The sequence below is a fragment of the Ambystoma mexicanum genome, chromosome 5p, assembly GCF_040938575.1.
Source record: "Ambystoma mexicanum isolate Mex_15411 chromosome 5p, UKY_AmexF1_1, whole genome shotgun sequence".
Lineage (NCBI taxonomy): Eukaryota > Metazoa > Chordata > Amphibia > Caudata > Ambystomatidae > Ambystoma > Ambystoma mexicanum.
The window spans coordinates 673,176,871-673,192,233 of NC_090930.1; the positions used below are offsets into that span (position 1 = coordinate 673,176,871).

Sequence of the window (15,363 nt, forward strand, 5' to 3'; positions counted from 1 at the left end):
AACACATGTTCTCCAGTGTATACGTCCATTCCACCTTTAGGAATCTTTCCCACGTCCGGGGAAGTCCTGGAACCCTCATTTTAAGCAATTTACACCTCGAAACATTCTTCTGAAAACAGAAGGACGCTAGCAGGTATTGCTTCACAAAGCATGTCTCAGGAGGATAGCTCAGGAGCGACGTGCTCGCCTTGGAAGCAAGATGACACGGAGCAACGCCCTTAGAAACCTCTAGGTATTAAGCGTGTTATGAATAACCTATCATATCATATCACATCATGTTGGCTAACTGCGTGAGCCAACTGCTCACAGAAATCGGAACCACCCATACCCCCTCCTCTGCCCCCTGTAAAACGACCACCCTCATAGTTAGGGTGGGAATCAGGCCTGGAAGTACTGGCATGAGCGAGAGTAGCACTAGGAACCCCAGCTCCCTCTCCCTCACCTCGGTACTTCCTCGTGAAATTCACTAAAGATCAAGTGGTGGGCCCTAGGAATAAAAAGGTGCATGCACACTAATGCTCCTGTTCTAGTAAGGAAACCTCCCAGAGTTCCTGTTCAGATGACAGACATCAATAACCAGGACGGGGGCAGAGGCGTTGCTAGGGGGGGCTAAGGAGGCTATAGCCCCTGGTCTTTTGGTTGTAGCCCCGGATAAAATCTCAGGAGCTTCAACCAAAAGGCTAGCTAGCCCCCAGTCTGACAGCTGGGAGAGGTCTATACACGTAATGCTGAATTCTAATGAGCATAGAATATTTCACAAAATGCTGCCCACTTTTTTCACTTAACATCGCTCCTTGATCATTCACGCTAATTTTTAAAAACAAACATGTATCGCCCGTAGATAATGGCCTGCTTTTAGCACATGCCATTTTCAGTTCGTCAATCTCCTTGTAGTGTCGGAGTCTCTGCACAAGTATCAGGGCGCAACATGATGAGATCTTAAAGGCCAGTATTAGATGAAACGCTTATACCCGAGCAGCAAACATTTTAGATCTCGGTAAACTTGTACTATCTTAAAGACATGAAGGCCTACCACAAGAGAGTCTGCGATAAAGTGTTCTACTTTTAGTAATTTTTGCACAGGCATGTACCGTACTTTTATCGCGGATGATCTTTGTTCAACTTAGAAATATGCTTTTAATGTGTCAGTCAACCCCTTATCAGTGGAACAGACCACTTTTAACAATACAAGTCTGTGGCTCATGCGGTAGAAGTACATTCCTTTAATTATATAATATATGTAATATGTAATAAAGGGGAAGAAGAAGGCTCACTGCTCCCACCACCCAAGTAGCTCTTCCCCAAGGTAGCTCTTCTCCCATGTAGATCTTCCAAGGATAGCTCCTACAACCTATTGTAGGGAGCCTTCCATGACATGCATGCATTCCAGCACCAACTCTGACACCACTGCTACAGACCAACAAAAACACTGGGGAGGGAAGGAATACACGACACTGCAAAATGGCTTCTTGCTTTTGATCTGTTCTTGTTTCATTTAATGTGGGTAAGTAGTAAGCAGCCATTTGGGGCTGTTTGTAGTTTTTACTATGTAATGGAGATGTGCAGATAAACACTGCTCTCAGCAAACAGTGGCATGATAGAACACAATTAGACATCTACTTGGGAGCCTGCTGGGCTTGTTCACTCCACCAGCTCATTCTTAAATGGGACAATATAACATCGTCCCTTACCCAACCTAAGGGGCACAGGTGTCTTTATGATAGGGCACAATGGACACATGACCCAGCCCCCCAACTTGGGAGTAGGGGCCATAATGCCGCCTGATGTAAAGACGTCAGTTCCCATTGTTCACAAAATGTAAATACCAGGTGCCAGGATATGTTATGGTTTGCTGCTGAGGTTCTAAACCTATTGCTTATCTGTTGTTGACTAATTCATTCTTCTCTTATCGAATAATCCTGTAACACTTTCTGTGTTCACTGAGGTATACATGGCTTGTGTTTTCCCTATGGCACAACTCCTGTAACATTCTCACCTTTCTGAAGGATTATATTGAGCATGTGCAATACCCAAAATTGAAATGCACATTGATATATTTGAGTGCTGGATGTTTCAGAAGATAGCTCAGTGTGTTCAGCACTCATTTGTATTCATATGCAAGATTGCAATACCGCATTTCAGCAAGGCTGACTCAGCCATTCCTATTTCTAAAGTAGACTTGCATCCATTTTTACTTTGTTTTGAAGTACAATAGTTGTGATTATCACCAATAACCTACAACAGATATTAGTTGTTATTAAACTAACATCACATCAGTATGCTGAAGGTCTAGAAATTGGCTCCTTCAGACAGAGGGTAGGAGGAAGGTTGTGAAACCTAGGCAGCCACTCCCATTGATAAGCATAAAGTGTTAGGCCCTCATTATAAGTTTGGCGGTCGGGAAATAAAGGTGCTCGTAGCAATGTACCGGCACCCTTCACAGACTGCCAAACTGCAAGTCTGCGGGTAGGGACACAGAACTTGCCGGGAGTTCAAGCCCCTACTGGCAGGTTTTACACTAAAGCACCAGCACCGTTAATAATGATGCCAGTGCTTCTGTGTCTCCATAACCATGGAGCCCTCTTGGACCTCATGGAAGTAGGGATTTACCATACTGCCATTGCTTATGACATCCCGGTAGCACTGAGATATCAGGCAGCAGTAACAGGGTTACCGGCAACCCCATAATGAGGCCCGTAGCATGGAGAGCTGATAAGTTATCAAAATTCAAGTCTGTGGAACCAAAGCGTTCATGCTCATATCCTGGTTTTGCCAACAGATGACACAATGAACCTGGACAAATCATCTTATATCACTGACAGTACTGCACTGTTTTCTGCAGAAAGGGTTGCCTTTTCATATGCTGGTAGCATTGTTTAGCCCTGTTACTGATCTTTCTTTTTTATGTAGGCCATTTTTATTTTTATTTTTTGATGTTTTAGTTTTGTCTCAAACTTTTTCATCATTGTGATTCGTGCAAAGTACGTGGTTAGAAGAAGAAAAAAAAGGTGTAATCTGCGGTGCTAGGAAAGCATTATTCCTTCGTTGATCTCGAGAATGCTGTGAAGGTAAAGGACAGCTGTGAAGATGTATTTGTTATTTTGTCCACTGAGAATCGCAGCCCATCTTTCATCTGTTGTCATTTGCTGCGAGGCAAGGTCAAAGTAGGCCCCAAACTGCTTGCGCTGGTTAGCGAGAGAGGGACATTCCATGACCAGATGGAATATGGTTTCTGGTGTTGTGATGATTTCACAAAATCGACAGTGGTTCTGGTTTTTTGGGATCTGTCTTGTTGATGCCAAGTAGTCATTAGTTGGTAAGGTGTTCAGCCGGATTTTTAAGAAGGTTGATCTGATAGTTGGATCAGGGAATGATAAGATGTATGGTTGTGGTTCATGTAGTTTTCTGTTGTCCTTATTGCACTGCAAAGTCCGTTTGTATGTGTTTTTCTTTTCGATGGTTTTGATCCAATCGTTTTGTAGCATTTCGATTTTGGCGTGTTGGGGGCGTTTCTTTAGGAGTTCTTCCGATATGTCTTCTTGCTCCATTTCTTTGGTTATTGCTTTTTTCCAGGTTTGTAGTATTGTATTATTTAGAGCAGTTGAGTTGGTTTTCAGGATTTGGATTGCAGGGGTCTTGTCATCCGACAATATTTTGCGGTAGATATCTAGTCTTTTCCATCGTACCATGGAGCCGATGGATTGGGTAGCTACTTCGTAGCGAATTCTCGCCATGGGATATGATTGAGGAAGGGTTAAGATCTTGCGCCAAAATATTGCTTCAAATTTCCCCCAGTCTACCTGGTCTGCATTCATCATTGTTTCAGTTCCATATGTTATGATAGGAATGTATTTTTGTCTGTAGGCCATTTTAGTTTAAAGGGTTCTAGGCAGAAGGGAGCTAACCAGGTACAATTCATAGGTACTTGTTCACATCAGAAATACAAATTTGCAAGTCTTATTTTTGGTGGTAAACTATGTGGGTGGCTGAGTTTGTGTCAAAGTGTTGTTGCTTATACAATTGCACACCAATCTGAACCAAATTTTGCAATAATGGCTACACGACATTTGTACATCCCACCCCATTTCCCGAGATTTCAGCACAAGTCGAAATGTGTTTGTGGGTTTGTGGCTTGCCGAAGTGTTGTTCCTTAGACAATTCCACACAGTTTCACCAATCTGGACCACATTTTGCATAGTTACCTGTTAGGTCCCTCCGGACATGACTGGACACATACCATGTGAACACCCCACCCCACCCCTTTGTTTTAAGATCACATCAATTAGTATGCAGGTACTTTTATTCTTCCCTTGATGATAGAGACAAAGAAGCCCACATTATTCCCATGTTGCATGATATGCTTCTATATCATTTTTTTTTTTTTTTTTTTTTTTAAAGTTCATGTTGGTTTATGTGGTTTGTGTACTTTCCAAGTCTGTTCTGTAAAATGGGAATCTTATTCTTCATAAAAAATCAAACACTAACAAATAACTGTACCTTGCTTATGGTAAGAACTAGGTAAGAAAGGGGTAAAGGGTGCAGAACTTGCAGAATTCACCTCTTAAGCAATAGGTGATCCTGGTCATCTCATATGATATCCTATTTCCTAACCTATTAAAATTGCCAGTTGCTAAACCTTTCAAAATTGTCGGCCCTTCAGAGTGATTTCTACTCTGAGTATTCTCTTCACGAAAGCCTCACTCATGGTTCACTGGCTATAGTGTTGCTTCATTTATTATAATAGGGAACATTGATTTATTGCACATCAAACCACTTGTTTCTTTGCTTTCGAATAACAACACCACTTGAAAACCATGTCCCTCTTCTGATCTCTGGATACAGAGACCGTCCTGGTAGATTCTAATCTACATTATCTATGCAATGATTTGATAGCATTCTCATTGCTTCCAAATGGTCTCCTCGATCCATCCTTGAGCACTATCGTATTCTGGGAGGCAGCTAATTTGAGTCCTCTGCTTATTCTGGGTTATGTGCACCTTTTTCATTTTCTATGTCCTGATTTCATGCTGCAGCCTGAATAGATTTTGGTGCTGCTATTGATGACAATGTATCCAGTATGTATGCTAGAATGTGCATACACGTGTCGTGGACTGCTAATTTTGCACTTTAAAATACTATTTGTTTGTTATTCTGATTATAACACAAATGAAAAGGGTAAGGGTACTGAAAGGGAGTACCCATACTTATTCTGATCACTGAGAGGCAGCTCTTGGTTGTGATTGCAATAAGTGGGTATGTCTAGACCTTCTTTGATTCGATGAAGGGGGATCCCCTAAGGTTTCCGTGCCCTGGTCCCAAACGTGTCTATTCTAGCAGGGAAACCCATGCACTTAAGCCCATCCACTACTTTTTCCTTGCTGCGCGGCTGCACATTCTTGCACACACATCCTCTTTTTGCTTATAACATGAAGGCGAATAGCATTCAACCTGTTGATTTGACAGCTCACTAATCACGCCAAAGTCCTTTTCTTGATCAAATGCAGTGTGTGGTTGAAGCATTGGTCGAACATTACTTGGGGCCCCCTAAGTAAGTAAGATTTTCCCTCTATTTATTTCCATTTATATTAGTAATTGCTTTTCGGTCTTCAATGCACTCCAGAGATGTGTAAGCACAATAGAATTGATTGCATACTGCAGAACAATGCCATTATTCATTTGATTGGAAGTGACTTCTTAATCCACAGGATGAGAACTGTAGTTGGTATTGTAGTGGTGAGAGATTTGGATGTCTTATACACAGATAACTGCTGTAATGAGGGAGCACATCACATGTCTGTCATGTAGCAGTACGCACCATTTCTTGAATGTGGAACACTGCATATCTTCTTAGGCTGACTTTGTTTTCACATTAAATCAGTTGGTAGTTATTGGGTGTACTTTCCCAGTTACACTTATTAGCAATCAATGTCTTTCCTCCATGAATTTATTCCAACACATTTGCATATATTACAGAATGGGGCATGTGGAAGGCTGCAGAGAATACCATGTGACAGCAAGATTCCCATTTAGTTTGAGCGCCTTGAGCAGAAACACAACAGTCATTTGTTGCTCTAGCTAGACATGTTTAATCATTAAAAAGATGTTGTGTCTGATTCACAGAGCATTGGATATGATATGCTATGATATGATATGGCATTTATAATGTGCCTATACACAAGTGTTTCAAGATGCGACGAGGCAAGGGCCGGGAAACAGAGGGAAGACAGACAACGATCCTACTAGGCCACGTGTCATTCAGATCTTGCAAGTGCATGGGAAGGGGAAGGTGTGGGGGGTTCAGGAGGAAGGGAACAGTGCAGTACATGGGATAATATAATAAATAACAAAAGTTAAAATACGGCCAGCAAGTGGCCAATAACAACCCCATACACGTGTTTCAGCCTTGTTGGCCCTCATCAGTGAGGTGAAGCTGTGCCTTTCTGAGCACAGTGAGCAGGGAGGGTGACCAACCCCAAGTTCCTTCCAAAAATACAAAAAAGGTAGCAGGCACCCCTCTCTCGAAAGAACACGGCATGATAACCTGTTCAGTTGTTATTAACCACTTTGAGAGTTCACAGCCATCTGCTTTTTGCTCACTGTACCTTTCACAGATGGGAAATATCCATTTGCATATCAGTCTTTTTCCCGCCCACATAAAATCAAAGACAAACCTCTACACTGGCAAAGTTCTACTGGTCTCAAAGCTACCATAATAATATTGATCATGTTTCTTTGAATTCTGTACAGAAAAAGACCACATGCATACCGATTTCATACTCAACCTGCTCCAATCCCCACAGTCTAACATGATATCCCAGCACTGTTTTTTACTTTAAGACTAAATGTCTATCGAGGGCTTTTTAAATCGTTCAATGACTGAATGTAAAACAAAAACCTGATCATTCTTTGTCTCCATGTTTAATACAAATAATCTCCCTGGCTCTGGGTTGGAGCCACAATTTAGCTACTATTTGCTGGGATAATGTTGCTTTTGAATTAATCAGGGTGTTAATTAATAACAACACAAGATTATTGTTTAAAACATCTTCTAAATGGGGCATTCCCCGTTTCATGTGAGAAGCATATGTACGAGCCAGCAGGATTAGGCCTAACATCTTGCTACAAAATGTATTTTCCATTATCTGCAGGTTAAACCAAAATCTCTAAGCAAGAGACATATTGTGCCACTTCTGAGGCTTGGTTTAATAGGCAATTAGCCTTGGTTTCACAGGATGAAATTCATTGTTATTGCAAAAAGAACATATTCCCTCTATGGACTAAGACATTCTTGATGACTGTGTAGCTACCCGTATTTAGAGTGTTATCCATTCATTGAATGTTACACAAATATATTCCTATCATGTGACTCCTACAATCACTTCATATACTGTCTTGAAGGCAAAAGAATACTGTTGCTTGGACCCCTCTACCATAGGTGAGACTGGCTGATTTGATGTTTGGCCATTGATTCTAAGGCCAAGAGCATTCTTGTACATTTTGCAGGAGTAATAATGCTATTGAGGAGGAATGGGGTCCTTTCGACCAGGACTGAATCTTCGGCATATGCCAACAGTGGAATAGGAACTTTGTCAAACTGTGGAATATCCACACATGCCACAAATAAGGTTTTGTTTGTAAATAAAAAGTAGCAGGGACATCACTCAGCCTTGGCAAAAACCACAGTCGATTTCAAAGTCTGAATAATGCATCCCTTGCATCTAAATCTGACCACAACATTTTTCTCTGTATGACTGTCCATAACAATGCTCAAGAGGCCCAAATGAAAACCTAATGTCTTTGATTTACCCCAAAACCTGGCTCTATTCACTGAGTCAAAAGCTGTGGTGATGCAGATGTATGCCTAAAATATGGGCTAGTTCCTGAGAAAAATGAGTTAAAATCAAATATCGGCTCTGAATGATATTGGCGGTACCTCAACTTTCACTATAACCCAACTGTGGGAACCTTTACATTATTAGTTTTCACCCAGTCTTTGAATTAAGACAAGATTACTTTGCCAGAAAATTAGAAGGCACTGGGCCTCATTACGAGGTGGGCGCAAAGGGATACCGGGCACTGTTAAGGACATTGGCGCCTGTAATCCCTTTGATCCCTATTCTGAGGTCCCTTAGCGGGCCCCTTCCTTAATGCCTGGTTTTACCAGGCGTTATGGACGGAACCCGTTAAGGGACTTCAGAGATAATAACGGTACCGTAATTTGCGGTACCGTTATTAGCGCCTTCCTATTGATCCCTATGGGGGCTGAAATGGGAATGGGGAATGGCTTATTCAATGGGGACTTACCGGTCGCGCAAAGGTCAGAATAGACCGGTAAGTCCCCATTGAATGAGGGCAGACTCGGTACTGCTATTAGAGGTAGTCATGGCGCTAACAGGGGAAGAAATAGAGGGCCCCATTGAAACGTTACATACCATGAATCCTTCGAGATTGTTGCAGGCTGGTAGATGGGTTCCAACGTGGCTTCCCCTGTGAAACGAATTAATGTTAATCATTAAAATTAAAATGACTGATTTCTTTAGACCGAGGAGTGTCAGTGTCAGCATGGGTGATTTGCCATCTCCTTCCATGCAGCGGGCTCTCTCTCCTTCTTCCCATAGGCCGTACCCAGCTTCCTCAGATAGCAGGCATAAACTACTGGAGCAAGTAATCCGCAGGGGGTCTAAACCAAAGGAATCTGTTATGGGTGTGAAGTACTCTTTGAATAACACGCTTTCATTATCATATACGCCCGCAATGTTTAAATCACAGGTCGTAGATGTCCAAGACCTCTCCTCCGAGTCATCTGTTTCATGTTCCTGTTCCCTGCAGTCAATATCTCACACCACTAGTGCTGGGGTGAATAATATGAGCTCCCTGTCTTTAGTGGCATTGAACTTTGTACTGAATTCTTTGGTAAAAGTTTAAGTAATCTACAACATGCAGTTGAGTCACACCTCGCAATTTATAGGCCTGCATGTGAAACTGAACAAGTGACTTACTCTCTTAAAAGGAACCCATGTCAGTGCAATAATAATTATTTTGTGGAGATAAACTGCGAAGCCGAGCTGTAGGCCACATTCCAACTTATCATGATCATGACTTGAACCGGACACCCCTCCCTATGAGGCTGTCATACGGGAGTTTGGGAGACTTAGCACACTCCCTTGTAATGAGGACCTTGATTCAATTATACTACCATTGGTCATCTGTGTGGAGCCATCTAATCCAGTGGCTGGAGGGAGATCAAACCCCTCAAAGAACAGATGCAACAAAATACAAATACAAAAACAAAAAATAAAACAGTACGCTCCAAGGTTGATTCGCGAGGACAACCTTATCACCCCAGTGCTCAACTTTAATTGGAAATTAGTTTGATTACTCAAAATATAACTAAGGGTTTAGGATTTACACCAGACAGAAATGAAGAGAGATGGCGTTAGCACTTAGAAATCAAGGACAGGGTGCACAGAGAATTCTAACAGTTTTAACAAGTTACAAGGATTAGGATTGCTTAGAGAGTGTAATACAGACAAAAGGGTCAAGATGGGGAGATTATGGGCCTCATTACGAGTATACGGCGGTAGGGGTTTAATGGCACCAGTAAGGATGCCGGTGCCATTAACCCTGTATCGCTGCATTCCGAGGTCCCTTAGCGGGTCCCACTAGGGCCAGCTGGTTTTACCAGCCACCCTTAACGGGACCAGCTAAGGGACCAGGGACTTATAATATTAGCTCATTCCCCATTCCCATTGAGCCCTATGGGGGCTCAAATGGGAATGGGGAATGGTTTTCAGAATGGGACTTACCGTGTCCTCCAAGGTTGGAATGAGCCAGTAAGTCCCCATTCCGACTGCCCAGACCCGGACACGGGTTTGGAAGCAGCCATGGTGCTAATAGCTCCAAACTTGTAATGATGCCCTATGTGTTTCTCTCTGATGGGGAGATACTCACATTCCATACTTAGGATTGAAATTATGGAACAGCCAACTGGGTCTGGTCACCACCCGGTGGGCATGCCTTACAGCAAACAGCTGGGCAATTCTGGTCACCGGATGGCAAGTACAGCTGGGTAATTCGGGTCACTGGATGGCAGGGTGGCAGCGGGCATGCAGGTAGTGGACAGCAAGCTGGTCTGATTTCAGGATACAAAAGGTACCACAGCTTTTCCCTTTGTTAATGGGATTTTAGTGAGTTTTTTTCTGGATCAATGGCCTTGATTGGACAGGATCAGCAATGCTTTGGCCTTGCTGGAGTAAGGTCAGCAATGCTTTGGCCTTGTAGTGAAATATGGAATCAGCAAGATGAAAGTAGCAGATCAGGAACGGTGGTGCAGTAAATTCAGGAGAGAGCGTGTCTGGAGCTATGTCAACCACTCTTATTTATAGAGAATGGTGACTTCACAGAATTGGTGGGCAGGACTGAGCTAGGCCTACCTCCAAGAAGCGGATAAGACAATCAATGTTGGTTGCCTCCTCGAGGAGTCTCAGTTTATGAGGTTGCACTTCATGAGGTAAAAAGACATCCCACAGTAAACCTAATTTACATATTTATACATTTGTGGCACTTTAACAAATCACATAGGCAGATTACATATTGTATGTAGAGCATAGCAATCCAATCCTCATGGTTGTGGGACCTTGTTTCGCCCTTCTACTAGTTCTTCACACTTTTCAGTGAGAATTATATTACTTAAAATTCTACAACTTTACACATGTGTATAGATTATTATTAAGCATATCAGTCTTATATTTGACAGTGGCATCCTATACACTTTCCGTGGAATACCCAATTCTCTGCCATTTCTATTCCCCATGTGTCAGTGAAGTCTATGACATCTTAAATTAAAGCCCATAAAATCACAAGTAAATGGTTAACTTTTCACATTTTTGCAAAGTCCTGCTGCAGAGATGACATTCTTTAACATTTTTTTTTAATAAATAGTCCTGGGAGGCAAATGTCAGTATTGATCCCCACATATGGGTGATAATTACAATGAAAATGGAAGCAATGCACTTGGTTAACCTTCTCCTAGAACATATACAAAGCACAAGTGAATAGGAGCACTTTTTGAATTAGGATATATAGCAGGCAAGGTAAGGTTTCCCCCTGCAAAGTTCCCTTAACTCCCAATTACCCCTCAATCCAGGGTTGTCACAGAGATTTCCTTTGAAGCTTCCTGTAGAACCCCTCAATCCAGGGTTGTCACAGAGATTTCTTTTGAAGCTTCCTGTAGAAGTCACGGGTAGGTGTGATTTTTCACTTCGCCATCTGTGCCCTAGAAGTTCCATTGTAAGATGACTCAGCCCAGACCCAAGTCTGATTAGCATGTGAAGTTGCTTTGTCTGGGTCGATCAAAGTTTTCCAACCTAACAATTATCATCCAGGTGTCCTGGAAGTTTATGGTGGTTCCCTTTTGGGGAAGATTTAGCTCTGACCAACTGGAATATCCTGTTTTGGGAGCTTGCAAAAGCCAGCCCATTCAGTTTACCAGTTGTATTTTTCTTTTATTTTGTCCTGAATCAAAACCTTCCACCCATCACTTTTGTGGTCAGTTTGTTTCTCCTTGTGAGAGAGGGTATGCCCAGACGTGGGTCCCTTGCTCGCTGCACCACAGGGAACCAGGCTGCACCTCACTGAGGAGGTCCAACAAGGCTGACACATGTCTGGGGTTGCTTGGTTTTCTGTGCAGAGGGGACCTGGCCTAGCAGTTCGGGCTGGGCTGCTACCTTCGGTGGCGGCAGCTGCTGACTGATTTGCACATGGCTGGTCCCCTTTTGCAATGGCGCAGACGGGCTAAAAAACGGTGGTGTGGAAGGTTGCCCAGAGCAATTGCCAGTGGTTTAGATTCATTCGAAACCTTCCACCCATCACTTTTGTGGTATGAAGCAAAACACGCCTGTTGAATAAAACAACCCATATATGTTTCACCAGCAACAAACCGCTTTACATTGCTAGGCACGGACAAGCTTTCATTCAACATTGTACTTTTTTAAAACAGGCATTTCTTTCCTTCTGGTTTGTAAAAGCCCATTCTGACACATGCTGTGAAAGCTGGCATATTCCTTTCAAATTCGGTTTTGCTTTTCCATCTGGATTTGTAGCTATAGTCAGCTTGTTTTATACAACAGTCTGTATAAGGCAAAAGTCTTGATGAAATTGACAAGTGCACAGAAAACTCTGATTTTCTATTCAAGCAGTGATTTTTTGACACTTTGTAGCACAATTTAAGCGTTTCCGTGTAGCTGAAGGAACGCTCTTGCTGATTCTCTCACTTTTGGCTGGCACAGCATGTCATTCTGGAAAAAGGCTCTTTTCTGATGGAGCACAATATGAATATGGCTGGGCATGACAGGGTCTTTTTGATAAAAGCAGTTTGATGAAAACAGGGAAAAATTGCATCAGAGTGGCATCATTTTAAAGGTGAAATATTCCCTTTTTCAATGGGAATTTTGGGCTTGCGGCAAAACAGCACTGATTTCTCCTTCAATGTCTTTACGACAAACAAGAACACACCCCAGTAACCTTTTTCGGGGTGCTCACTGTTCCATCTTGCCCAATGGTGCTTTGGCAAAACAGTGCAGCCATCTTTTTGTCGCTGCAAACACAGTTTGGGTGCAATGGTGTTCACAGGAGCCAGCACAGCCATTTTACTGGTTCTGCTGAAGTGCAGCTTGCTGATGTGGGGAAGTACTGCTGAGTGGGTAAATATATGCCACACAATGGTGGCATTTATGGTTACAGTTAGACTTGATTGTGTGGAGTTGCATGTGCCTTCAGCGATTGTACGGCAAACACTTTTGGCAGCCTCAGATGATTTAAGACAAAGGGGTTTTGACTTATAGAACTCAGGCCCTAATACACTCACTAGTCAGCATGGGTATAACCTTTGCAATTTGCCCTCCTCTTCTATGAGAATATTGTGTGAGCTGGGATCGAGCATGGGTCGGATTGCATCCATGTATGACCCTGACTCGGGTAATGTTGATGGAGGCGCTGAATGGGCTTGGCTCCCAGGAGTACTGAACAGAGGAATCTCTCCATCAGGGGTCTGTAAAACCATTCTAGCAAGCCTGCGTCATGGAGAATAGTGTCATGGTACTCTTGGGCATACACCCACTTGTTAAATGATGGTTATCTTTGTAGTAAACTTAAGGCTTTCAATATAATCTGTCTACAGGAGAACTTTATGGGGGACAATATGACCCTGGATGGCTATTTTACAATTACGCAACAAGCTACCCCTATGTAGACCACTGGGGGGTTGTTAGTAGCTGTTAATTCCTCATGTGCTTTAACACTTCAGAATGTGTTGAAGCAATAAATAGTATATTGGTAATTCATGTTATTACCAAAGGGACAGGATTGAACCTATTAGTTATAAATGTGTATTTGAATGAAGTGGTTGTATCCTTAGGGAAGCTCATTAAGTATGTTGAACATTTTATTTTTAAATTGAGGGAGGCCTTGTCCTGGGACAACATTATTCTGTTGGGTGATTTTAATCCTAATTCTTTGTGGGGTCATAAATTGCATCACGTTCTAACCTGTTGAATGACGAAATAGCAGATGCAGCAGAAGGATAAGTGGGGGGATAAGTGGGAGAAGATGTTTGAGTGTGGTAAAAGATCGGAATTTATTTTGCCTGAATGGAACGTCGAGGAGACCTAGAAGGAAGTCATAAATGGCAGAGGGGGAAACAGAAGTCTAGTAGTGATGTCATGTTTACTACAGAAAAAATGTTTAAATCATGTGATTGCCAGGAGAGCCTTGTGATCATAGGATGTTGAGCGCAAGCTTTGAGGGGATGGTTAAGGGTAATTTGCACTCTGCTTTAATAGAAGTGACAGTGGTAAAACAGAGGAATAGAGCGGTCTGCCACTCTAGGTGCATTGGCAGATTTAATAAAAGAATGAATGTGAATTTGGAAGGCATGACTTTGCATGAAAAACATGAAATAATGTCTGCTCTTAGCTTTCCAGCACTCATTAGCAGCTGTCTAGCAAATAGGTTGTGCCCCATCCAGCCTGCCAAAGCCAGACATTTAGGTTTCCATTTCAAAATTCAGCAATGTAGAAACAAAACAAATGAGAACTCATATTAAGAAAATTTGGAAGAGTGGTGCAGCAGCTTCTGTTATTAATGAAAATATTAGCAGTGAGTAGCAATGCTTTACAAATTGGGTTAAACAAATCAAATGTAACATCCACCAACAGGAAGGTCAAAAAGCAATTATTGGTGTATGTTTAACCGCCCAGGAGACCCTTAATTGTACACGCAGGAAAATCCAATCCTGGAGGCACTTTGGGTTTCATATTTCTCCACCATGTATGCCATGTTGATCCCTGGAAATATTAAGGAAGCACTTCAAGGACCCTGAAAGTTATTCTTTGATGGGGCAAAATTATTGCGATAATTAAAAGCTGTGGCAATTTCAGAGGCCTGGGTCCTAATGGTCTCTCTAATCATGTCTTGAAATCGATCCCTGTAATGTGGGCCTTTCACCTATTAATTTTTTTTTTTTTTAATTATTGCAGAAAAACGCACTGCAGGTATGTGGAAGATATCACATATCGGGCCTCATTATAAGTTTGCCGGTCTGGGAACTACGGGACCGGTAAGCATGCCAGTACCTTAGTACCCGGACCGGCAAACTACGAGTTGTGCTCGCGGGTGCCTTTCTGCTCGACAGGTCAGACCTGGCGGCCAGAAAGGCACCCACGAGCACAGCATGTCTGATGTACCGGCACCGTTATAAATGGTGCCGGTGCATCCAACCTCCCCATTCCCATTCAGCCCTATGAGGCCGAATGGGAATGGGTGGCATCTATTTTCCGGCTCCCGCAAATGGCCAGTTACCGGGTCAGGCAGGGCTGTAATGACCCGGTAATTGCTCATTCCCGGGCACCGTAAATGTTTCGGAAGTTTGGTGGCAGCCTGCCGGTTTTATCAGCAAGGCTACCACCAAACTTCTAATGAGGCTGATTGTTCCCATATATAAAAGGGAAAAGGGAATTAGCTTTATCACCTTAATTACTACCCAAATGCACTGTTAGAGGTTGCTAAAATCTTTTGCTCCTTGGTTTTGAGAGAACTCTGCTACGGGGCACAACACAATGTTATATTAAAGTGCAAGCAAGCAGGTTTTAGGAAAGGGATAGGCGCTACCCTTCTGGGAGTTATTTTGGATCTCTTACAACATTTGGTTGCAAAAAAGGAGTGCCTCAAATTCATGTGGCAAGTATTGACTTATCACCAGGCACAGACTGACCTATAGGGCAACAGGCCCGTGGCCGAACCAAAAACACAAAATGCTGGTTTTAGGCAGGTTTTTTTTAATGAAATTGGCCACTTTTTTTGCTAATT

At 42.6% G+C, this 15,363-nt stretch overlaps 1 long non-coding RNA gene across 1 annotated transcript in view; it reads right to left on the minus strand.

Moving 5' to 3' along the window:
* Positions 1-15,363, minus strand: part of LOC138481128 (uncharacterized) — a 1,231,087-nt gene that overhangs the window by 452,691 nt on the left and 763,033 nt on the right. The gene's annotated exons all lie outside the window — the stretch shown is intronic.